This window comes from Eriocheir sinensis, chromosome 17 (genome assembly GCF_024679095.1).
Source record: "Eriocheir sinensis breed Jianghai 21 chromosome 17, ASM2467909v1, whole genome shotgun sequence".
In the NCBI taxonomy this organism is placed as follows: domain Eukaryota; kingdom Metazoa; phylum Arthropoda; class Malacostraca; order Decapoda; family Varunidae; genus Eriocheir; species Eriocheir sinensis.
In genome coordinates this window covers 14,526,146-14,547,860 of record NC_066525.1, presented here as the reverse complement: position 1 = coordinate 14,547,860, position 21,715 = coordinate 14,526,146, and the positions used below count along the sequence as shown (strand labels likewise).

Sequence of the window (21,715 nt, the reverse complement as noted above, 5' to 3'; positions counted from 1 at the left end):
TCTTCATTCTTTCCTTCCTTCTCTCATTTTCACCTTCCTTCGTTTCTCTAATCTTGTTTTCTTCACTTAATTTGTTACACACTTTTTGCATTTTTTTTCTCTATATATAGGAAATAGTTATATTCTCATTCTCTTTTTTTCCGTTTCACATTCTCCAATCCATTTTTTCCTCCTACTTTCTTCTCTTTCTTCCTCTATAATAGTAATATATCTAAATTTCATCGCCTTTCTTCAGTCCTCCATTTCTTATTTCTACATATTTTTCACCCTCAAAACTCAACAATAGAGTAAAATATGTTTCGTTATCTCATGCATTTTCCCCTGCGCTTTTTGCTTCATGGCCTTGTTCTACTTTCTCTCTTTTATATATAGGCTGCAATCTCTTACAACCATTTTCTAGTTCACCTTTCATTATCTTTTTACATCACACTTTCTCTACAATCACTTTCTTTTCTCTCCGTTTTATATATATGCTTTTCCACTCCACTTGGTCTTGCATTATCTTTTCCATTATGTCTTCTCTACCTCACACTTTCTTTACAATCACTTTCTTTTCTCTCCGTTTTACAATCACTTTCTTTTCTCTCCGTTTTATAAATATGCTTTTCCACTCCACTTGGTTTTGAATTATCTTTTCTATTTTGTCTCCTCTCTGCTCATATTCACTTTCCTTCCGCTCGTCTTGTTTCATCACGCTACGTCGTTCTCCCTCATTTCCCGTGCTTCCCTTTCCTCTCATCTTCTCTTATCACCTCGTGCGGCACATTTAACCCATTTTCCCCCTCAACGTGTTGCTTCCAGGAGGTGAATAATTTCTTTGCAACACTTCCTTCTCCTTCTCCTCCATCTCCTTCTCCTTCCTCCGTCTTCTATTCCACCTCCTCCTCCTCCTATTGCAACACCTCCTTCTCCTTCTCCTTCCTCCGTCTTCTATTCCGCCTACTCCTCCTCCTATTTTTCCTTTAAACTGTAATTTTCTTCTTCCTTTTCCTAACTTTACTTAACCTTTTTCTAATTACATTTTTATCACGTTTCCTCACCTCCTCTTGGTCCTCTTCTGCCCACCTTTATTGTCTTTCCTTCTCCTTGTCCCCCTTCTCGTCTTCTTCCTTTACCTCCTCCTCCTCCTCTCCCTCGGTCACTAACCTTCCTCTCTCTCTCTCTCTCTCTCTCTCTCTCTCTCTCTCTCTCTCTCTCTCTCTCTCTCTCTCTCTCTCTCTCTCTCTCTCTCTCTCTCTCTCTCTCTCTCTCTCTCTCCTCCTTCTCTTCTCTCCTCTCCTCTCTTAGGAGTGCCTTAAGCCTCTCTCCGAAGCTTTCCATTCTCCTCCTACTGCGCCCTCACCCCTTATCCGTCCCCGCCACCCCCGTCTATAGCTCATCTTTCCCCTGTCTCCCGCGGCCACCTTCCCTCCTCCGCCTACTTCCAGAGTCCCATCACCCTCGCAATCGCTGGCATCATCACCCCTGCAGCTGCCAACGCGCTCTCAACGGGTAAACTTTCGCCATGCAACAGACGGGGTGAAAAAAGGGTTTGTAGTGAAGAAGGAAGTGGATGTCGAGAGAGGGAGGAAAGGGGAAGGAATGAGAGAGAGAGAGAGAGAGAGAGAGAGAGAGAGAGAGAGAGAGAGAGAGAGAGAGAGAGAGAGAGAGAGAGAGAGAGAGAGAGAGAGAGAGAGAGAGAGAGAGAGAGAGAGAGAGAGAGAGAGAGAGAGAGAGAAAGTGTAACGAGACGGGGGACGAGGAAGAAAGGGAAGGAGTTAAGGAGAAGGAGGAGGATAAGAGGAGAAGGAGGAGGAGGAAGAGGAGGATAAGAGGAGGAGGAAAATACTTGATACTGCCATTTCTTCCCAGCAACCTCTTTTTACATTTTTTCTCTCTCTCGCTGTCTGTCAGTCTGTCTGTCTGTCTGACTATCAATCTAACTGTCTATATATATCAATGTATCTCTTCCAACAAAGCACTGAGAGAGACAGACAGATAAAGAGAAAAAAAGAAAGAAAAAGAAAGAAAGAAAAATAAGAGAAAGAAAGCGATATTTACCAAGCTCGAATGCAATTAAGAACTATTGTTTGTAAGAGAAATACAAAAAAGCGAATAAGAAGGAAGGGAAGGACGTAAGGATGGGAAGGAGAGGAAAGGAAAGTCAAGAGGATGAGGGATAGGTGAGGAGAGACAGATAAATAGACTGATAGAAAGAGAGAGATCAGAAAGGAAAGAGGAAGAAAGAGAAAACGAAAGTAAGAATGGAGGAAGAATGGTGAGGTGAAAAGACGAAAGAAAAAGAGAAAGGTATAGAAAAGAGGAAGAGAAAGAGAGAGGAAAAAGGGAGGTTGAAGGACAGAGGAAACAGAGGATGCAGGAAGAAAGTCAGGAAGGATTAAGAAACTGAGCGATAGAGGAGGAGAAATAAATGGAAAAAGGAAAGAAAAGAGAGAGGAAGAAAAAGTAAACGAAAGAAAAAATAGATGAAGAGAATTGAGATGAAAGGAAGAGGAAGAAAAAGATCCAGAGAAAGGGGGAGAGAAGAAGTTGCAGACTAGAAGGGAGAAAGGATGCAGGGAGAGAAGCGGGATAAAGGAGGAGAGGGAGTAGAGGAGGAGGAGTAGAGGAGGAGGAGTAGAGGAGAAGGAGGAGGAGGAGAGGGAGTAGAGGAGGAGGAGTAGAGGAGGAGGAGTAGAGGAGAAGGAGGAGGAGAGGGAGTAGAGGAGGAGGAGTAGAGGAGGAGGAGTAGAGGAGAAGGAGGAGGAGGAGAGGGAGTAGAGGAGGAGGAGTAGAGGAGGAGGAGTAGAGGAGAAGGAGGAGGAGGAGGGCGAGGGAATAAATCTTTCCGCACAATGCAATTAAGGAGGAAGAGAAGAAGTGTCGGGTAATTAAAATAGAAAAATAAAAACATAAAAGAAAGAAGATTAATTAAATACACAAGAAAAGAAAACATATACCCATAAATACACACACACATACACACACACGCACACACACACACACACAGAGCAATATGAAGGGAGGAGTTGAGAGAGAGGATGGCGTCAAAATAACCTAGGGGGAAAAGGAGGAGGAGGTGGAGGAGGAGGAGGAGGAGGAGGAGGAGGAGAAGAGAGGGGAAACGAAGACGACGAAAACAGGAGATAGGAAGGAAGAAATGCCATGAATATTGAAAAGGACGGAGGAGTAGGAGGAGGAGGAGGAGGAGGGGGAAGAAGAGGATGAAGATAAAGGAGGAGGAGGAGGAGGAGGAGGAGGAGGAGGAGGAGGAATAAGACAGAGGAGGAGGAGGAATAGGAGGAGGGGAAGGAGGAGGAGGAAGAATACATAGGAATACATAGGAAGAACAGACACCAGAAGGCCTATCGGTCTATGACGAGGGTGTCTGTTTACTACCGCTACTACTAGTAATCTACGTGTGGTAGGACAGGACAGAATAGATGAAGACTCCTCCCCACCCACCTCTCCCTCCGGCAACGTGCCGGCAGGAAATAGTTAGAAGAGAACACCATGTACCTTTAAGGAAGAAAGGGACATGGAAATTTTACAGTTAAGAGAGAAATAAGAGGAAATTACTACCCTTAACTTATACTACTGGTAACCTAAGCTGTAGGGGAAAATGACTTCATTACATAAGAACATAGAAATAAGAAGAAGTAGAAGGAATAGTAAGAGGCGGAGGAGAAGGAGGAGGAGGAGGAGGAGGAAGAGGAGAAGCAGGAGCCAGATGCAGACCAGGCAGCAGGAAGGGTGTTGACTTATGAAGAGGTTGCCTGCTTGTTCATTAGTCATGCATTTCAATTGCCTTTAATATTAGCTGAAGCACTTGATGTATACGCCCGCACGAGGTCCCTTCAATTCACCTCTGACGCAACGAAATAGTTAGTGGTACGATTTTTAATACTGACCATGTTGGGACTGAGGGTCATATTCTTAAACATTACCTCACCCAATCGCACACATTAGACAAGGGTTTCCTGAGAGTTTTAAACATTTCCAAGGATAGTTGCTTGACTCTGGTGGTAGTTTGACCTTTCTTCTGTACTATGAACCCCCCCAAAATACTCATTACAGCCAGATTGTTCTCCTTTTGGGCCTTTGAAAATAATGGATGTGAGCGGCGGAGGTGTCTGAGATCATCAAACTATAGATCTATGCTTATGCGGACGATTAATTGGTTCGGTGAAGACTTTTACGAATCCACGCCACTCTTTACTTCCTTAGATTCCACGACGACTTATTTTTCTTTCTCTAGGAGCTTAACTTTGGAGATGTTTCACGTGATATTTTTTTCCGCGTGACATTTCGTGGATTCCAGCTTGCAGGGGCCTTACATGCACGAGTAAACGCATGTTGCCAGTGACTTTATGGTCGGTTCTGACGCTGAAATGGAGTAAGTGGTGATTGCAGCCACTTCCACCTCCCTCAGAGTCGCGTACGAGGTCAGGGTCAGCCCCCAATAAAAGATCTCGTTTATTATTTTATAGCGTCGGTTTCATATCAATTTAAGTGAAGAATGAGTCCTCCACCATTTCAATCAGTTTCGAGGAGGAGGAGGAGGAGGAGGAGGAGAAGGAGAATAAGAGGGAAGAGGAAGAGGAGGAGGAATAGGAGTAGAAATAGGAGGAGAAAAAGGAGAAGGAGGAACTAAATTGGAAGAAGGAAGAAATGGAAAATGAAGGTGATGAAGAGAGGAAGAGAAGGGAAAGGAGGAAGTAGAAGATAGGAAGAGGAAGGAGGGAAAGGATGATGAGAAGAGAAGGCTAAGGAGTAGGAAGAGGAGGTGAAGAAGAAGGAGGAGGAGACGGAGGTGGATGAGCAGAAGGAAGTGGAGGCGGAGGCAAATGTGGAAGCGGAGGAAGAGGAGGAGGAGGAGGAGGAGGAGGAGGAGGAGTAGAAGGAGCTGTCTGGTTGGCCGCTACGAGACCTATCACTCTGCCATCATGCTGACCGTGTGTGTACGTGTTCGTGTGTGTGTGCGTGTCTGTGTGTGTCTGTGTACTATTACGTCGATTGTGTCCTGCTTGACCTTGCATGTGAAAAAGTGCAAGAATCAGGCTTTTTTATGATCTTCAGATTTAAAGAGACAAAAGAAATGACGTAAACAAAGGGCTCAAAATACACGTTAGCATAAAAAAAGAAGAAGCATTTAGACGAGATAGGCAGAAAATTTGGTCTATCTGCTCCTTCTCTCCTTCGCTCTATTCCCCTCTTTTTCCTCCTCCTACCCACGTTCAATCTTCTTCTTTAACCTCCTCTTTACTTATCATCTTTCTCCATCCATTTCCTTTTCCCCCTTCTCTTCCTACTTCCGTACTATTCCTTATTCATTTTCCCTTACTTACTTTACCTCTTAATTTTCCTCTTCTTCCTCCTTCTCCTCCTTAGTCTGATCACCTTCGTCGTCCTACATCTCCTACCCCCGGCGCCCTTCCTACATTTCATTACGGAGAGAGAAAGCGAGAGCGGGAGGGAGGTAGGTGATATTAAAAGGTGAAAGAGAATGGCGTAGAGAATAAAAGGGGGAAAACGGAGTGTCTGAAAATGAGAGAAATAGAAGGACAAGGGAAGAAAAATTAGCCTTGGATCACACTCATATTAAAAAGATGCAGAAGTAGGAAAATAAGAGTCAACAGAAGCAAGAGTAAATAAAGATTGACGTGTAAAAATAAAATCACATTCAACTCTTCAGGACAGTATTAATTTAACCTTTATTTAATTATGTAAACCTTTAAAGATTCAGAACGATTAAATATTCAAATGGAAGCAGAAGTCTTGGAGGGAAGAAAAAGAAGGAGCAAATATAGTTTCGTCTGCGGCTTTACGTTCTCCTCTCCTTTCTTATCCGCTTCTTCGTATTTCTTTTTCAAACACTCGTACCTAATTGCATCCGGACATGATAAATATAGCTTTCTTTCTCTTATTATTTCTTTTTGTCTTTCTTTCTTTCTTTCATTTTTTCTTTTTCTTTCTCTTTCTTTTTTTTCTTTCTTTCTTTCTTTTTTTTTCTTTCTTTCTTTCTTCTTCTTTCTTTCTTTCTTTCTTTCTTTTTGTCTGTCCCTCTCTCTCAGTGCTTTGTTGGAAGAGATAGACTGATATGTATAGATAGATAGAGTGATAGATAGATAGATAGATCTCTTCCCAACTCGTCTTACCCGCTTGGAGGCCCCCCGGGTGACACTGTGGGTGCTGCAATGGTGCATGAATCGCGACAGAAAGGTTATGAGTTTGATTTCTACGCACGGCAGCATTTTTGGTAAGAGAGAAAGCTCGCCCTTGTAACCTGAGGAGAGCAATAAAGTCTAAGCTGATTCGCTCGTGGAGGTTCATTGGTTACCTTTTTTCCTCTTATCCGCCAGGTGAGTCAGGCGAAGACGAAATCACGACAAGAAATGGGAGAGTTCATAATACTAGCTAGAGGGATTTCCTAAAGTATTGCGCCTTAAGTGAAATATCGCTCAGCTGCACTTCTCCTGTTGGGAAGGTTTCGTTTTAATATTGATACAGTTATGGTTATCGCTGTGACTTTAATATTCTTACTACTATTTATTTTCTAGTTCCCTTCGTCTGTCCGAAACAATATAATTAACTGCCTAGACCTCTGCTCTCCTTCGTGCCGTCTCATATCCGCTTTCCCGACGGCATCAGTCACCACCACCGCCACCACCACGACTGCCACCCACCACCCTCCTTCATTCGGAACACTATACCACGACGACCACCACCACCACCACCACTGCCACCCACTACCCTCTTTCATTCGGAACACTATACCACGACCACCACCACCACCACCACTGCCACCCACCACCCTCTTTCATTCGGAACACTATACCACGACCACCACCACCACCACCACCACTGCCACCCACCACCCTCCTTCATTCGGAACACTATACCACGACCACCACCACCACCACCACTGCCACCCACCACCCTCTTTCATTCGGAACACTATACCACGACCACCACCACCACCACCACCACCACCACTGCCACCCACCACCCTCCTTCATTCGGAACACTATACCACGACCACCACCACCACCACCACTGCCACCCACCACCACCACCACCACCACCACCACCACCACCACCACTGCCACCCACCACCCTCCTTCATTCGGAACACTATACCACGACCACCACCACCACCACCACCACCACCACTGCCACCCACCACCCTCCTTCATTCGGAACACTATACCACGACCACCACCACCACCACCACTGCCACCCACCACCCTCCTTCATTCGGATCACTGTACCACGACCACCACCACCACCACCACTGCCACCCACCACCCTCCTTCATTCGGAACACTATACCACGACCACCACCACCACCACCACTGCCACCCACCACCCCCCTTCATTCGGAACACTATACCACGACCACCACCACCACCACCACCACCACGACCACCACCACCACCACCACCACCGCCACCACTAGCGTCGCCTTTCTTCATCTCCTACACGACCTGCTAATCATGGTTTCTGATCCGGACTACCGCCAATCCCCACCACGCATCGCCCTTCTCCTCCTCCTCCTCCTCCTCCTCCTCCTCCTCCTCCTCCTCCTCCTTCTCCTTCTCGTCATCCGGATATTGACAAGAGAAAGTGACGAGCTAGGCAGAAAATTTGGTCTAATATTTACTATCTTTAGGTGTATCTCCTACTCCACTTCCTCCTCCTCCTCCTCCTCCTCCTCTTCCTACTCCTACCCACGTTCAGTCTTCTTCTTTTACCTCCTCTTTACTTATCATCTTTCTCCATCCATTTCCTTTTCCCCTTTCTCTTCCTACTTCCGTATTATTCCTTACTCATTTTCCCTTACTTTTCCCTTACTCTTAATTTTCCTCCTCTTCCTCCTTCTCCTCCTTAATCTGACCACCTTCGTCGTCCTACATCTCCTACCTCCGGCGAGCTTCCTACATTTCATTACGGAGAGAGAGAGCGAGAGCGAGAGAGAGGTGGTATTAAGAGGTGAAAGAGAATGGCGGAGAGAATAAAAGAGGGAAAACGGAGTGGCTAAAAATGCAAAGTAAGGGAGAATGGAAGAAGAAAAGTAGGTATGGATGTGTGAGAAGATGGTGGGAGAAGAGATGAAAGGACGTTAAGGCTAATGGAGGAAAATAAAACTGGGTATGAGAGAGAGAGAGAGAGAGAGAGAGAGAGAGAGAGAGAGAGAGAGAGAGAGAGAGAGAGAGAGAGAGAGAGAGAGAGAGAGAGAGAGAGAGAGAGAGAGAGAGAGAGAGAGAGAGAGAGAGAGAGAATATGACGGATATACAGACAACTTTTAAGAATCGAATATATAAGATGTTGCATCTATATTCAAGAAAAAACAAAAAACAAAAGCATTGAAATATTCCTCAAACTATATAAGGCTATTTTAGACCTCATCTGGATTATGCAGCGCAGTTTCCGTCTTAATATAGAATGAACATCGACATATTAGAACCTGTGCAGAGGATGATCACCAAAAAAAATAATGTTAACAAAAATAGTCGTATATGGATGGACTTAAACGTTTAATTTCCTCTGATTTAGAAAGACAAAGGACCTCCTGCAGACTCCCTATGTTCTTGTGTTTTTAAATGCGATCAAACACAGACAAAAACTCATTAATTAAAGGAATGAAAACAGAGAACTTGTGGGAAAAAAAAAATCGAAAAAAATATAGGAACGTGGGAGAAAGAAAATGGGAGAGATGCAGGATCGATAGGAAGGGAAGGAGGAGTGGAGGGAGGGAGGGAGGAAGGGATGGCAAGGACGTAGGATTGGAGAGAGAAAAAAATAAGGAGGGCTGGAGGAGTGAGAGGAAGGGAGGAAAAGTTTAATTAGCAAAAATCATGATTCGCGAACATGCAATGGGGAAGTGTGTGTGTGTGTGTGTGTGTGTGTGTGTGTGTGTGTGTGTGTGTGTGTGTGTGTGTGTGTGTGTGTGTGTGTGTGTTTGTTTACCAGTAACGATATCTTATCACTTGGATTATTATTTGTTTTATTCGAAAGCAAATTCAACTCGATATTACTTTTACGTCCTCTCTCTCTCTCTCTCTCTCTCTCTCTCTCTCTCTCTCTCTCTGTAGTCATATGTATTCACGTCAGCAGAATGAAATAAAATCGCGTGATGCCTTTTTGTTACCCGTCGTTACGGTTTTGCCAACCTATCAGTTAGGGGTCAGAGTATCTGTTGCATGCATAGGTGTGTGTGTGTTTGTGCGTGTGTGTGTGTGTGTGTGTGTGTGTGTGTGTGTGTGTGTGTGTGTGTGTGTGTGTGTGCTTGTTTTCACATATTTCTCTCATTCTTCGTTCTTCACGTGGTTTCTTTGATTACTGCTCGTTCTTTTACTAATCAAGAAGTAATACAAATTGCGTGATCAAGGCAAAGTCAGGTGTATTGCAGGGGTGCGGGGACGAAGGAGTGGCTGTGAGGTAAAGAAGGAGTAGCTCAATCTGACGCAAAGAAGGAATAGTGTGCTCATTATTCATCCTAATAACATGTGACTAATATAATGATGTTGAATAAATCTGTTTTGAGGGAAAGTAAATCTTAGGTGTTCACATCATCCGTCACGTTGAATAATGAAACGTTGCTAGCCGGGTCCGTAGAGTTTACTGCACGACAGCCTAGGTAACGCACCGCCAGTAACACAGTTTCTTTTGTAAGCAATATACAGTTAGCGACATTCTGGTGGGAATCTTGTTGGAAACACCTCTGCTCATCAATCAGCCGGGTCTAACATTGACAGGATGTTTCCCGAGACTGTCATTTAATTTTTTTTCTTTTTTTTCAGCACAACAAAATTTGTTGCATAAGCTTTCGAAAGCTGTTGCAGCACTCTGCGTAGGAAATGAATGCCGTGTTGTTACTAAACAGAAAAAATGAAGGCTTTTATCTATACGGTGAAATGTTTTTGATCAGTATTGTTTCAATAACTCTTGGAAAGGGCAATATGTAATTAAAAAGTAGTCTAAGCATTCTGGAGTCGGTTTTTCACTTATACTCGTCAAAATTTCTTTATCATTTACCAAATAGGCGCACCTAACATCACCAAATGTGGGAAACAAACTTGGCGGAGGGACTGTTTTTGTGCCTCGAGCGGCGGTGGTGGACTAAAGAATAGCCTATCCGGATTTTTTTTGTTTTTATCTAAAAATGATCCACGAGACTTCCTAGATTTAAATCAAAGTATGTGCTTATCTTTGCTTTCATTCATGCACACACTGGTAATATTTCTATGGTGTCTGATTCACTAAATTGAGTGAAATCCTATTGTGATATAGTCACAAATTCGTGTCACTAGTAAAATTGAAAGTAGTAATGTAAGTTACGCCTCCATGAACTATACACAAATAGATTAATGTAAAAGCTTACGAAGTCACAATAAGTGACATCACCTGGTTTGCGCAGTAAGGAATCTGATACCCGCAAACTGGCGTGCGTTGCTGCCTCGGGCCACAGTTGCCGTATAAAATATGAACGTATTTTCATATTATTGTTCTGTTGTTTATTCAATGTTCTGTTCAAGAAAAATAATATTAATAATTTTAGTTTGTTTTTGATTATAAGGATTATTTACGCAATATAATTATAACATTACCGCCTCTAAGTTAGGAAACGTACTAAATCCTGTATCGGCAATGGTGATGTTAGGTGCGCCTGCTGCGTCAAACATACAAATCAATTATAACGATCTATCTTGTGTAAGAGTGAGGCGAAGAATATATGAACACGAGAGAAGAATCCAGTCTATCAGGAGAGGCCTTACAAACGCCACCTGGGTAAAAGACAGGGAAAACTTCGATTGAACAGACTACAGTATCCCGATCATCATCATGTTAATGTCATTGCAGTAATACTTCTCAAATGTACCGCTACTAATATATATATATATATATATATATATATATATATATATATATATATATATATATATATATATATATATATATATATATATATAGTCTTAAGAAACATTTACAAAAAGTTGTAGCATCTTAAAATCCTGCCTTTCTGTGCGTTTCTCTGTCTGTCTTTTGTTTTCTCTATGTCTATCTCTGTACCGGTCTGTATCTATCTACCTATCGCGCTCCCAAGCCGAGAAAGAAAGGCGAACGAAAGCATTTCACGAGAACCGCAATAAGAAACGAAAAATAGTATCAATATTTCAGGTGGATGTGTGTGAGAGAGAGAGAGAGAGAGAGAGAGAGAGAGAGAGAGAGAGAGAGAGAGAGAGAGAGAGAGAGAGAGAGAGAGAGAGAGAGAGAGAGAGAGAGAGAGTTACTTCCTACAGCTTTTCAACAAAATAAAACGGAACACAAAGAAAAGAGAAAAATATGTAAAGAAATTGAATGAACTATGTGAAAAAGAACATCAGAACAAAAGAAAAAGCCAGAAGAGAGGTTTTAAGGCGAGAGAGAACCTGGAACGTGAAATATAAAAAAAAAAAACGAAAAACGATCCAGTGGCTTTTGAATGTACCAATAAAGAAATTTCCAAATAAAACCATTGGCAACACACACACACACACACACACACACACACACACACACACACACACACACACACACACACACGAATGATATAAAAAGTAACGACGTTGTTGTAAGTCTTCATTTATGGAACGGCAACAAAATAGGAAGGGAAAACAATGCCGTCAATATCAACAAAAACAACAAAAATATGAATAAAAGCGACACGGGAGATGATCGTGAATAGCAAAAAGGAACTAAAAGCTAGCAACCAGTGACAGATAAGAGGCAGCATTATAGGACAGCTAGAGATAATAAATAAAACTAAACAAACTCAGGAAATGAAAGAGAAAAATAATAGAGAAAATAACTAAGGCAACACAACCATGAAATTCGTAGCTACAGTCTAACCCACCTTAAAATATACACCTAAAGTAAATAAGTGAGTAAATAAGTAAGTAAGAAAGTGAGTGAGTGAGTGAGTGAGTAAGTAAGTGTGTGTGTGTGTGTGTGTGTGTGTGTGTGTGTGTGTGTGTGTGTGTGTGTGTGTGTGTGTGTGTGTGTGTGTGTGTGTGTGTGTGTGTGTGTGTGTGTTTGGTAAACAAACAAGCATTAATCCCTCATCTAACACACTTCCCCTCACGTAAAATGGACACGTATTTGCAGAGTGTAACTTAATTATCTCACTGAAGAGAACGCTACAGAAGCAACATAAAAAAAAGCATCATTAAGGTGTCCGTGTATATCATTACCATCAGCACCATCTTTTTATTGATATTCTGACGATCATTTCCGCTAGGGAGATACTGAAGAGGGAAAGAGCTGACGGTTTGTAAAAAGAGGACGAGTAACGAGGAAGATGTAAAAAAGAAGGAAGGTAATAATGAAGGAAAAAGTGATAAAGAAGACGAGGAGATAGTTTAAAGGGGAAGGGTAAAAGGAAGAAGAGTGGAGACGCAAGAGAAGTATTAAGTGTGGAAGGAGATGGACGACTATGGTTATTTAAGGAGCCGAAGGGGGAAGACGAACGACTGCTGAAGAAAAAATAACAGTGGGAAGAAAGGAGAGAGGGACAAGAAGCAAGAGAGGAGAGGCAAGAGAGATAACGAAGACAAAAAAATGATGCGGAGGATTTAGGAATAGTCAAATCATTAAATAAAAGAAGAAAAAAAAGTGATACAAGCATAAAGAAATTGGAAAAAGTTAAGACAAAATATGAGTTAGACAAAATCCGTCATGATGAAGAAAGCAAAGATAAGAAGTTAGGAAAGTGAGAGGAAACAAGAAAAAAATACTGTGAAGGTGAAAAAAAACGAAAAAAAGAAGTAAAAAAGAAACATAAGAGGTTAAAGGAGAAGAATGAAAGTATTATGAGAGAAGAAAGGAAGGCGAGGGAAGGAAAGAAAAATAACTGGAAAGGCAAAACAAAATATCGAAAAAAAGTGCGAAGGAAACCATAAGAACACAAAGGAAGCGGGGAATGAAATGATTATGAGAGACATGAAGGAAAAGAGAAGAAAGGAAAGAGAGGAAGCGGATGAGAAATGCTGAGAAAACAAAAGAAAATATCGAAAAGAAGAGAATTGCGAGATTAAAACATAACAACACAAAGGAAAGGAAGAATAAAGGTATGAGAGACACGAAGTAAACGAGAAGAGAGAAGTAAAAAAAAAAAAAAACGAAAGTAAAATAACTGAAAAGGACAAAGAAAATATCGAAAAAAGGAGAGGTAGGAAAAAAACACATAAGAACTCAAAGGGGAGGTAGAATGGAGGGCTTATGAGAGACACGAAGTAAAGGAGAAGAAGGGAAAGAGAGGACACGTGGGAGGTGTTGAGTCTGCAGCTTGGAAGAGGACCTCAGAGAAAGCTTCCAAGATGGTGAAGAAGGTAAAGGTGGAAAACAAAATGCAGATCTTAAACGAAAACTTTCAACATAAGAGCAAGAACACATGAGATAAAAAAAAAGCGAAGAGCCAGTAGACATGCACCGAGAGAGGCGTGAAAATACCATTGATAACAGGAATATGAAAGATAAAAAAAAGTATATCGAGAGCTTGTCTTCGTGAAAAAAAGTAACAATGAATTTCAGACTTCAGACAGAGTGGAGGGGGGGATGTAGGCAGACTGGTATAAGGCCAAAGAACCGCTATACATATTACCACTTTTTTTTACAGTGAAGGAGGCAACCCGCGGGAAAAAATAAAGACAAACAAAAAATCCCTCTCGTGTGTTACCAGGCTTTACTTGTATTGAATTTTTTTTAGCAAACCTTAATATGCACTATGTCAGACTTTCAACTTTGCGTTGACTTCCTTAGTACAGGTTTAATAAAAAGTTTGATGTATAAACGTGAAATAAACAATAAAAAGACCCAACAAGCCTTAGTGTGTATTATGGTAAAATTTATGTGTGTACTGAAATCTTCGGCAATGTGTTCTGGTAATTAGTTTGATGTATAAAATCTAAAACAAAAGAAGCTCAGCGAACCTTAGTACGGATAACGGTAGGCTTTAAATATGTACTGAATTCCTTATTACAGAGATTTAATAATTAGTTTCACGTGTAAAACGAGATAAAAACAACAAAAAAGTGCAGTGTGGCGGGGCTCCCTCTTGTGTACTCCCGCCAAACACATCCCCGCGCCGGCTTAGGTAACAGCCCTCCGCTCTACCCCGTGACCCGCCCTTAAAGACGAGGGACTAGCAGCGTGTACAGAAATAGTGACACGGACAATAAACCCTCTCACCATGATAAAGAGCATACGGTTATTAGTGCCCGACAATTAATTCCGACGGTCCCACGAGTTTAGCTTCATTTTTTTTCATAACAAGGGGACTTCACACGCCTGCCTAACTGTTTTTATTAAAGGTTTTGATGTCTCATGTTGCGCCAAATACGATATAATTTTTCACTCTCTCTCTCTCTCTTGTTATGTTTACAGCCCAGGAATTACTCCTCTCACCTTAATATTAAAACAAAGAATACGAACAAAAAAAAGTATACTAAATGTCGGTGCAAAATAAAGGTAACTAAACGACCCTTTTCAGAGAGCTTGATGGCTTGCATAAACGGAAGATAAATGAGATTCGTTGTGTTCCGCGAAGAGTAAAAGTAAAAACGTCCTACACATTTAGACGCGCACACACCAAGCACTGCCTCATTGCGCCCTCGTAGTCCATTTGGAGGGGAAAAATGTATATGCTTTTGTGTGGACTGAACGCAAAGTAAGAAATAAAACGCTAAAACTGAGAACATAAGCACATCATCAAAGGACAAACAAACATTCCGTCCTCAGCTTGACATCATTAACATTAAACCCATGAAAAAAAAAAAGGTTGTCTTACCATAACTGTACGTGAAGTTAACGGATAATTTCCACATTTACTGACACAATAAACAATTTACATCCACTCTCCTTTTTTAGTATATATTTTTGTTTTCCTTCACATATTTGACTTTTTATTTTCCAGCTCGACGTAGACATAATTATTTTGTTCTTAGTGGTGGTTAGGTGATGACGAGGACGAGGGAAGTAGTGGGGATGAGGAGGGAATTAGCGCCTGTATTGCAGCTCTCAAAGGAAACGAATGGAGACTCACCAAATTTGTCTTTTCCAGCGCGACACATATATTTGTTAGCAGTGATGGTAAGGCGATGATGTTGATGAGGAGGAGGAGGATGACGAAAGCGATAAGGATGAGGAGGATTTAACTTTCGTCTCTATTGTAACTCTTAAAGGAAACGAATGGAGACTCATCAACTTTGTCTTTTCCAGCTCGACAAAAATATTTCTTGTATTGATCGCTAGGTGATGACGAAGATGATGAAAGTGGTTAGGACGAGGAGGAGGAGAATTTAACTTGCGTCTATATCATAACTCGCAAAGAAAACAAATGAAGACTGAAGACTAATCAATAACCTTCGCCCTTCGTTATGTGACATCCATACAACATAATTCTTCAACGTACCAGAATAACTAAATATCTAAGGAGGAAAATGTAACCAGGTGATAATCTAAGTTCATAGCCAAAAGGAGGTAAACGTGAGAGGTAAAACTACTACTACTAAAGCTGCTGACACGGAGAATTGACGGCGAAAGGTCAAAGAAATCGAGTTACTGAGTGAAAGGGTGAGAGTCAGTGTTGAAGGGTGACGTTTTGGGGAGCTAATGCGTTTACAGTTAAAAGAATTAAAGCTAATGGAAGGGTAAGGAAAAAATGCTAAAAAGGAAAATAGTTAAAGGCCTTAGAAAAGTATATAATAAAAGTGGTAAATTAAAAATGACAGAGAAGAAGGAATTAAGCCGAGGAATAAATGATGATATAAGTAATAAGGGGGAAATAAAAGATAGTTAAGAAATAGTGAAGACTAATAGTGAAGATGGAAAAATCAGATCATAGACAAAATAGAAAGCTAAATCTGTGTTTTTTGACCTCGTTTTCTTTCGCAAAATCAAAGGGTGACTTGTAGAGAAAAAATATAATAGGAGTCCACGTATATTTTTCTTCTTACTGAATTCGATTATTAAAGAACCTTAGGAAGCAGGAAAAGAGGAAAGTTGATTCGAGTGGAAGTAGAGGACGGACGGATAACTCTTAGAAGCAGCGAGAGAAAATAAAAAGCGAAGGAAATAAAAAAAAGTATGAAAGATGTGTGTGCAGCAACGGCGTGTCCAACGAAGAGGAAGATAAAAAGTGGAGACGAGACGATAGTTGGAAAAAAAATCATAAAAGTGAAAAATAGTAAGCCGACGAAGACGAGGAAAAAAAATATATCGGAAAGAGAAAGCTGTACAAAAAAGTGGAGAAAAAAATTAAAAAGAAATAAAATAGAAATAGGAGGATTCGGTATAAAGGGAGAGGAGGAGGATATAGTGCAACAGCGGACCAAAAAAAAAAAAAAAAAAGAGAAAACGGGAATATAACAACAAAAAAATATCACGACAACTGCAACATCGAGCGAGAAATAGAGAAAAAAACTAAAAAATAAGTTAATTAAGTGTACAAAAGAGAATGGCGATGGTTATGATGATGTGACAGTGGAGGCGAGGGAAGTAAAGGAAGGGGTGGAGGGGAGGGAAGTAAAGGAAGGGGTGAAGGGGAGGGAAGGTAAAGGAAGGGATGGAGGGAGGGAAGGTAAAGGAAGGGGTGGAGGGGGGGAAGGTAAGGGAAGGGGTGGAGGGGGGGGAAGGTAAAGGAAGGGATGTAGGGGGGGAAGGTAAAGGAAGGGGTGGAGGGGAGGGAAGGTAAAGGAAGGGATGGAGGGGAGGGAAGGTAAAGGAAGGGGTGGAGGGGGGGAAGGTAAGGGAAGGGGTGGAGGGGAGGGAGAGGGCCAAATGTAAGGAAAAAAAAAGAGAGAATGGAAGGAAGAAAAATGCGTGATAAAAAAGTATATAATAAAACGAAAGAAAATGGAATGGAGCTTATGTGAAATGAGAGAGAGAGAGAGAGAGAGAGAGAGAGAGAGAGAGAGAGAGAGAGAGAGAGAGAGAGAGAGAGAGAGAGAGAGAGAGAGAGAGAGAGAGAGAGAGAGAGAGAGAGAGAGAGAGAGAGAGAGAGAGAGAGTTGTTGACGGATTCAAATTGCCTGGAGCAATTCACTTCAGATTTACGACACACACACACACACACACACACACACACCAGCAGGGCATGATGGAATAGCTGTCAGAGAATATTTACCGAGCTCAGGGACCAGCTGGATGCCATAGTGGTGGAGCCAATAAGGGTGGCGCTGGTGATGGGGGTTGATTTGTGATGGAAGTAGCAGTAGTAGTAGCAGTAGTAGTAGTAGTGATGGTACTGGTGGTGGTCATGCGAGTGGTAGAAATAGTAGGAAGAGAAGGAGGAGAAAGAGGAAGAGGAAGATGATGATAATGATAAGGAGGAGGAGAAGAAGGGGGTCTAGTAGAGGAGGAGGAAGAATTAGAAAACAAAGTGAGGAGAAGAGGAAGAATGCAAGAGAAATCAGTGAGAAAGATGTAGATTAGGTAGCATGTGAAGGAGGAGGAGACACAGGAGGAAGAACACAAGGAGAAACGTAAGAAAGCGGAAACAACCATATACCGATCATGAATATACAATCAATTACACTTCTCAATAAATAGACCACCAGGCCCAGAGAACCAACCTTGAGGAACTCCCATGCTCACTCTCCGCGTCGACCCTGCCTTCCAACACCCTCGGGTCTTCAAGGTAGCGTCACACAGCACAAGACTACAGTGATACTCGCGCCGTGTTTGACCTTCACCCGCACACCGCCAAGACGGATCAACGAAAGGACGAGTCGAGAGATGTGCCCAGAGCTGAATGGATGTCGGATATTTCTTTTCACTCTGTCTTATCTCCCATATAAAGCGGTGTTATATCAGTGATCTGCATGGAAGGCGATATATAGGCTTAAAGCTCCCTGTCAACTCTATTACTGCTGGCGTTAGAGAAGTTATAAAGGTTAAAGGACGTAAATAAAAACGAAGAAACGAATCGAAAAAGCAAAAAAAGGCATCCATTAACTTAGTCTCTCTCTCTCTCTCTCTCTCTCTCTCTCTCTCTCTCTCTCTCTCTCTTTCTCTCTCTCTCTCCGGTGTTGCCAGCAGTCCCCAGAATCAAATAATAAGAAGAGCCGGCATGATCGTTTCTAAGGACAAGAGAGTCGCGTATCCTACCGGACTGCCCTACACCTCTCTCCTATTGGCCTTATAGTCGATCGGCCATTTCTGAAAAGACGACTTTTTTGGGTTCGAAATAACTACAGTTCGGGACCTATACCATGTTAATCTACAATATTTTTACCTAGGGACCTAGGTTATGGGCACCCTTGACCTTGACAGTCAAAAACGTGAAACGAAGTTACCTACCTATACACAAAACCATGTTTCGTGCAATTTCCGATGTTCAATAGCTGTTCTTAAGAATTTATTTTTATTTATTCAAATTTGTTATCAATGGAAGAACGACCTGTAGAACAACAACTTCAATTCTTTTTTTTTTTGGTTTTCAAATTTGGGCATAACCAGGGGGTAAAAAGGTCTATTAGGTACAGGCCCTTCTCTATTACTCTTCTCTATTTATTTTTATTTACTTTGCAGTTTTATAGGTATCAAGGAAACAAAAACTTTGAAAAACAATGTATAATATGTATAAACAGTTTCAGAAAATAGGGCTGAATCACCCTATACATTATTTATTAAAAAAAGCATTCAAAAAAAAATAAAAAAAAAAAATCCTCAAAAAATCAAATTTTATTTTAATGGAGTCTTCAATAAGTAACAAATATCATTTCCTAGCAACTTGAATAATTTGTTAGTGAGAAGAATGCCGATGAATAATGTGAATATAGTTTAATATTGACGTGCCCGTACAGCCACTAATATTTCAATTCCATTAGCTCAAAAACCAATATTGAACTTTGTTGTTCTTCCATTGATACCAATTTTGAGAAGGTAACAACTTTCTAAAAGTATGATTGAACATCGGAATAATATTAATTAAGTTTTGGTAATGTATATATAAACTTCAATCACGTTTTGACTGGCTGCCCATATAAAACAGGTAGTGTATAAACCCTAGGTGTTAAGTAATACTAATACTAAAACATGGTGGAAGTGTGATATGTAGATATTATCTGAAAAATAGCTGTCTTTCAGAAATGGTTGAATATTCTATTAACTCCCTCACGTACGGTACGGAAGCTCTCATTGGTCGGGCGCGCGGTGAGGTGAGGCGAGGCAGTGAGTGAGGCGTCGTCCCAGGCTCCGAAACATCAACTCACCGCTCGTTCGCCCGAGTGTTGCCGATGCGTTGTCACAGACTTATCTTTCCACTTCCCTGCTAGCTTGGTCACGTAGGCGGGGATATTCTGATTTGTGTTAACTGTTATTGTTTATAGTTAATTGATTATTATTTCTAATGTAATTGTTTTTATGCTTAATGTATTTGTTTTTGAGACGTCTTACTTGGTCGTGGTCTGTACTAACTGGTTGTAGTTTTGTATTCTGTTATGAATTATTTTACTTTTTGTTATTAATTTAAGTAGTAGGAGGAGGAGCAGGAGGAAAACAGAGAAGGCACTTAGGAGAGGAGGTGGACATAGAGAAGGAGGAGGAGAGGGCGGAAGTATAAGAAGAGGAGGAGGAGGAGGGGGAAATAAATAGCTCAAATACGATATCACTAATCACCAGTTGCAGGTATGAAAAAAGGATGATATTTTTTTTTTTTTTACAACGAAGGAGACAGCTCAAGGACACACAGAAAAGGAAGCAATAATAAAAAAAGCCCGCTACTCGCTGCTCCTAAAACGAATCCAAAGAGGTGGCCGTTCGTTTAGTGATTAACGTTTTCTCTTCATCTCTGGAAACGTTCTCTTGTTGTTGTTATTGTTGGAGCTAGTAATGCTGATGTTGCACTTGATGGTATAATTATTTCCTTCCAGTTTTTTTCTTTTCTTTGTTCATTCCAAGAAGTAAACAAATGAGGGAACAGTTTTTACGATGAATACCATATTTTTATGAACTGGCAGTTTCCTACAAGAAGGTACCTTGATACATTAAAATAGACCCTTAAATGAGATATATACAGATCCGATATTATAAAACAAGCTTCCCCGTCCTCTTCTTCCTCTTACCTCTTTTCTTCTTTTTCATCCTCCATTTTCTTCGTGATTGCCTTTTGTCTTCATTCTTTTTCCTCTTTCGCTCGCTCGCTTCCGACGCGGCTCAAATGATTTCGCTGCACGCTAATGGGAGTGTTGTGAGCTGTGACCGATTTTTTCGACTCTCTCTCTCTCTCTCTCTCTCTCTCTCTCTCTCTCTCTCTCTCTCTCTCTCTCTCTCTCTCTCTCTCTTGGCTAGTCACACTTCTGCTTCTGACTGATCGTGGAAAAGAAGGAAGAGGTGGAGGAAGAGAAGAAGGAGAAGAAGGAGGAGATGAAACAGCTGTCACTTCATCATCTTCAACGTTATTAGCCAAGCGTGTTATTTGTTTGCAGGTCAGAGGTGTGTGTGTGTGTGTGTGTGTGTGTGTGTGTGTGTGTGTGTGTGTGTGTGTGTCACTATAAAAAAAAATTAGTCTGTTCACTTAAGCTAGATTCCTGGCGCCTAGGCAGGTTGGAAAGGTTGCAGCTGATTGGCTTCACCGCTCTCCCGCTAACAGTACTCATATTGGACCACATCTTGCATGCTCTAGTGAGACATGTTTCTATATTATATGCCATAGCTCACCTCATATGCGAGATAGCCAGTTTTGGTTGACACCATCAGACTCAGCAGTGACTGTAGAATCAAGATGTGTTGTAAAAACTCGACAAGACAAAAAAGAAAATGGTATTACGATGAGTTGAACTGTGAAGATGTTAAAAAATGTTTTAATTAAGCTCACTATTTTCAACAGTTGTTCACTGACTGCAGAAATATATTATTACTTTACGTAGGAAAATCTCTCGTGAACACGATAGTGTGATCAGAATGCAGATAAAGCTCCACATATTGAAAACAGAGGGTTATTTATAGCAACATGTCACTCGCCGCAACCATCACGGCACGCGCGACACTCATTTTTTTTAACATAATCACGCGGCGTTATGGTTACGGCGAGTGACATGTTGCTATAAATAACTCTGTGTTTTCAATACGTAGAGTTTTATCTGCATTCTGATCACACTCGATTCAATTAAAATTTTTTTTAATATATTATTTTAATTGTTGAACATGATCAAGAAACAAAACATCTTCACGGTTCAACTCATCGTAATACCATTTTCTTATTTTTGTCTAATTTAAAATACATCTTGATTCTACAGTCAGCCAATCAGTCTGCTGAGACTGAACTTTATAGTCACAATAGGTCCCTGGTCAGCCCTACACGTGGCCTGGCCGGAGCTTCGCCTGGTGAAGGGAAGCCTGGAGGTGGTGCCTCGACAGCAGCTAGATCCAAGTGCCCGCTACCTCCAAGCTCCCCCAAAACGAAGGGTATATATTACTTGACGCCCTTAACAGTGTATCAGACACACGGAACGATGGCTACAGAGCACATCTTCAGCACATCGTTCCCAAAGCGGAAGCATCCCGACACCAGCAGCAGCTCGTGCGACAGCGTCATGAGGGACGCAGGCAGCAAGAAGCAGCGAACCCCCTCCACCCACACCGGCGAGCCGTCCGCCGCGAAGAAGAGGAAGGCGTCCGACGACTACGACACGAACACGAAGGCCGCCTGCAAGAGGCGACGGACCTCGGGCAAGGGTAGGAGGTTGCGGCTGGTG

General features: G+C 41.6%; 1 protein-coding gene across 1 annotated transcript in view; it reads right to left on the bottom strand.

Moving 5' to 3' along the window:
* The window catches only part of LOC126999990 (G-protein coupled receptor dmsr-1-like), a 144,808-nt gene extending 127,096 nt beyond the window's left edge, over window positions 1-17,712 (bottom strand). Inside the window, exon 1 of the mRNA XM_050863338.1 lies at window positions 17,591-17,712. The gene's annotated coding sequence lies outside the window, so the exon portion shown is untranslated. The remainder of the gene's footprint in view (window positions 1-17,590) is intronic.
* Window positions 17,713-21,715: the final 4,003 nt, after the last annotated feature.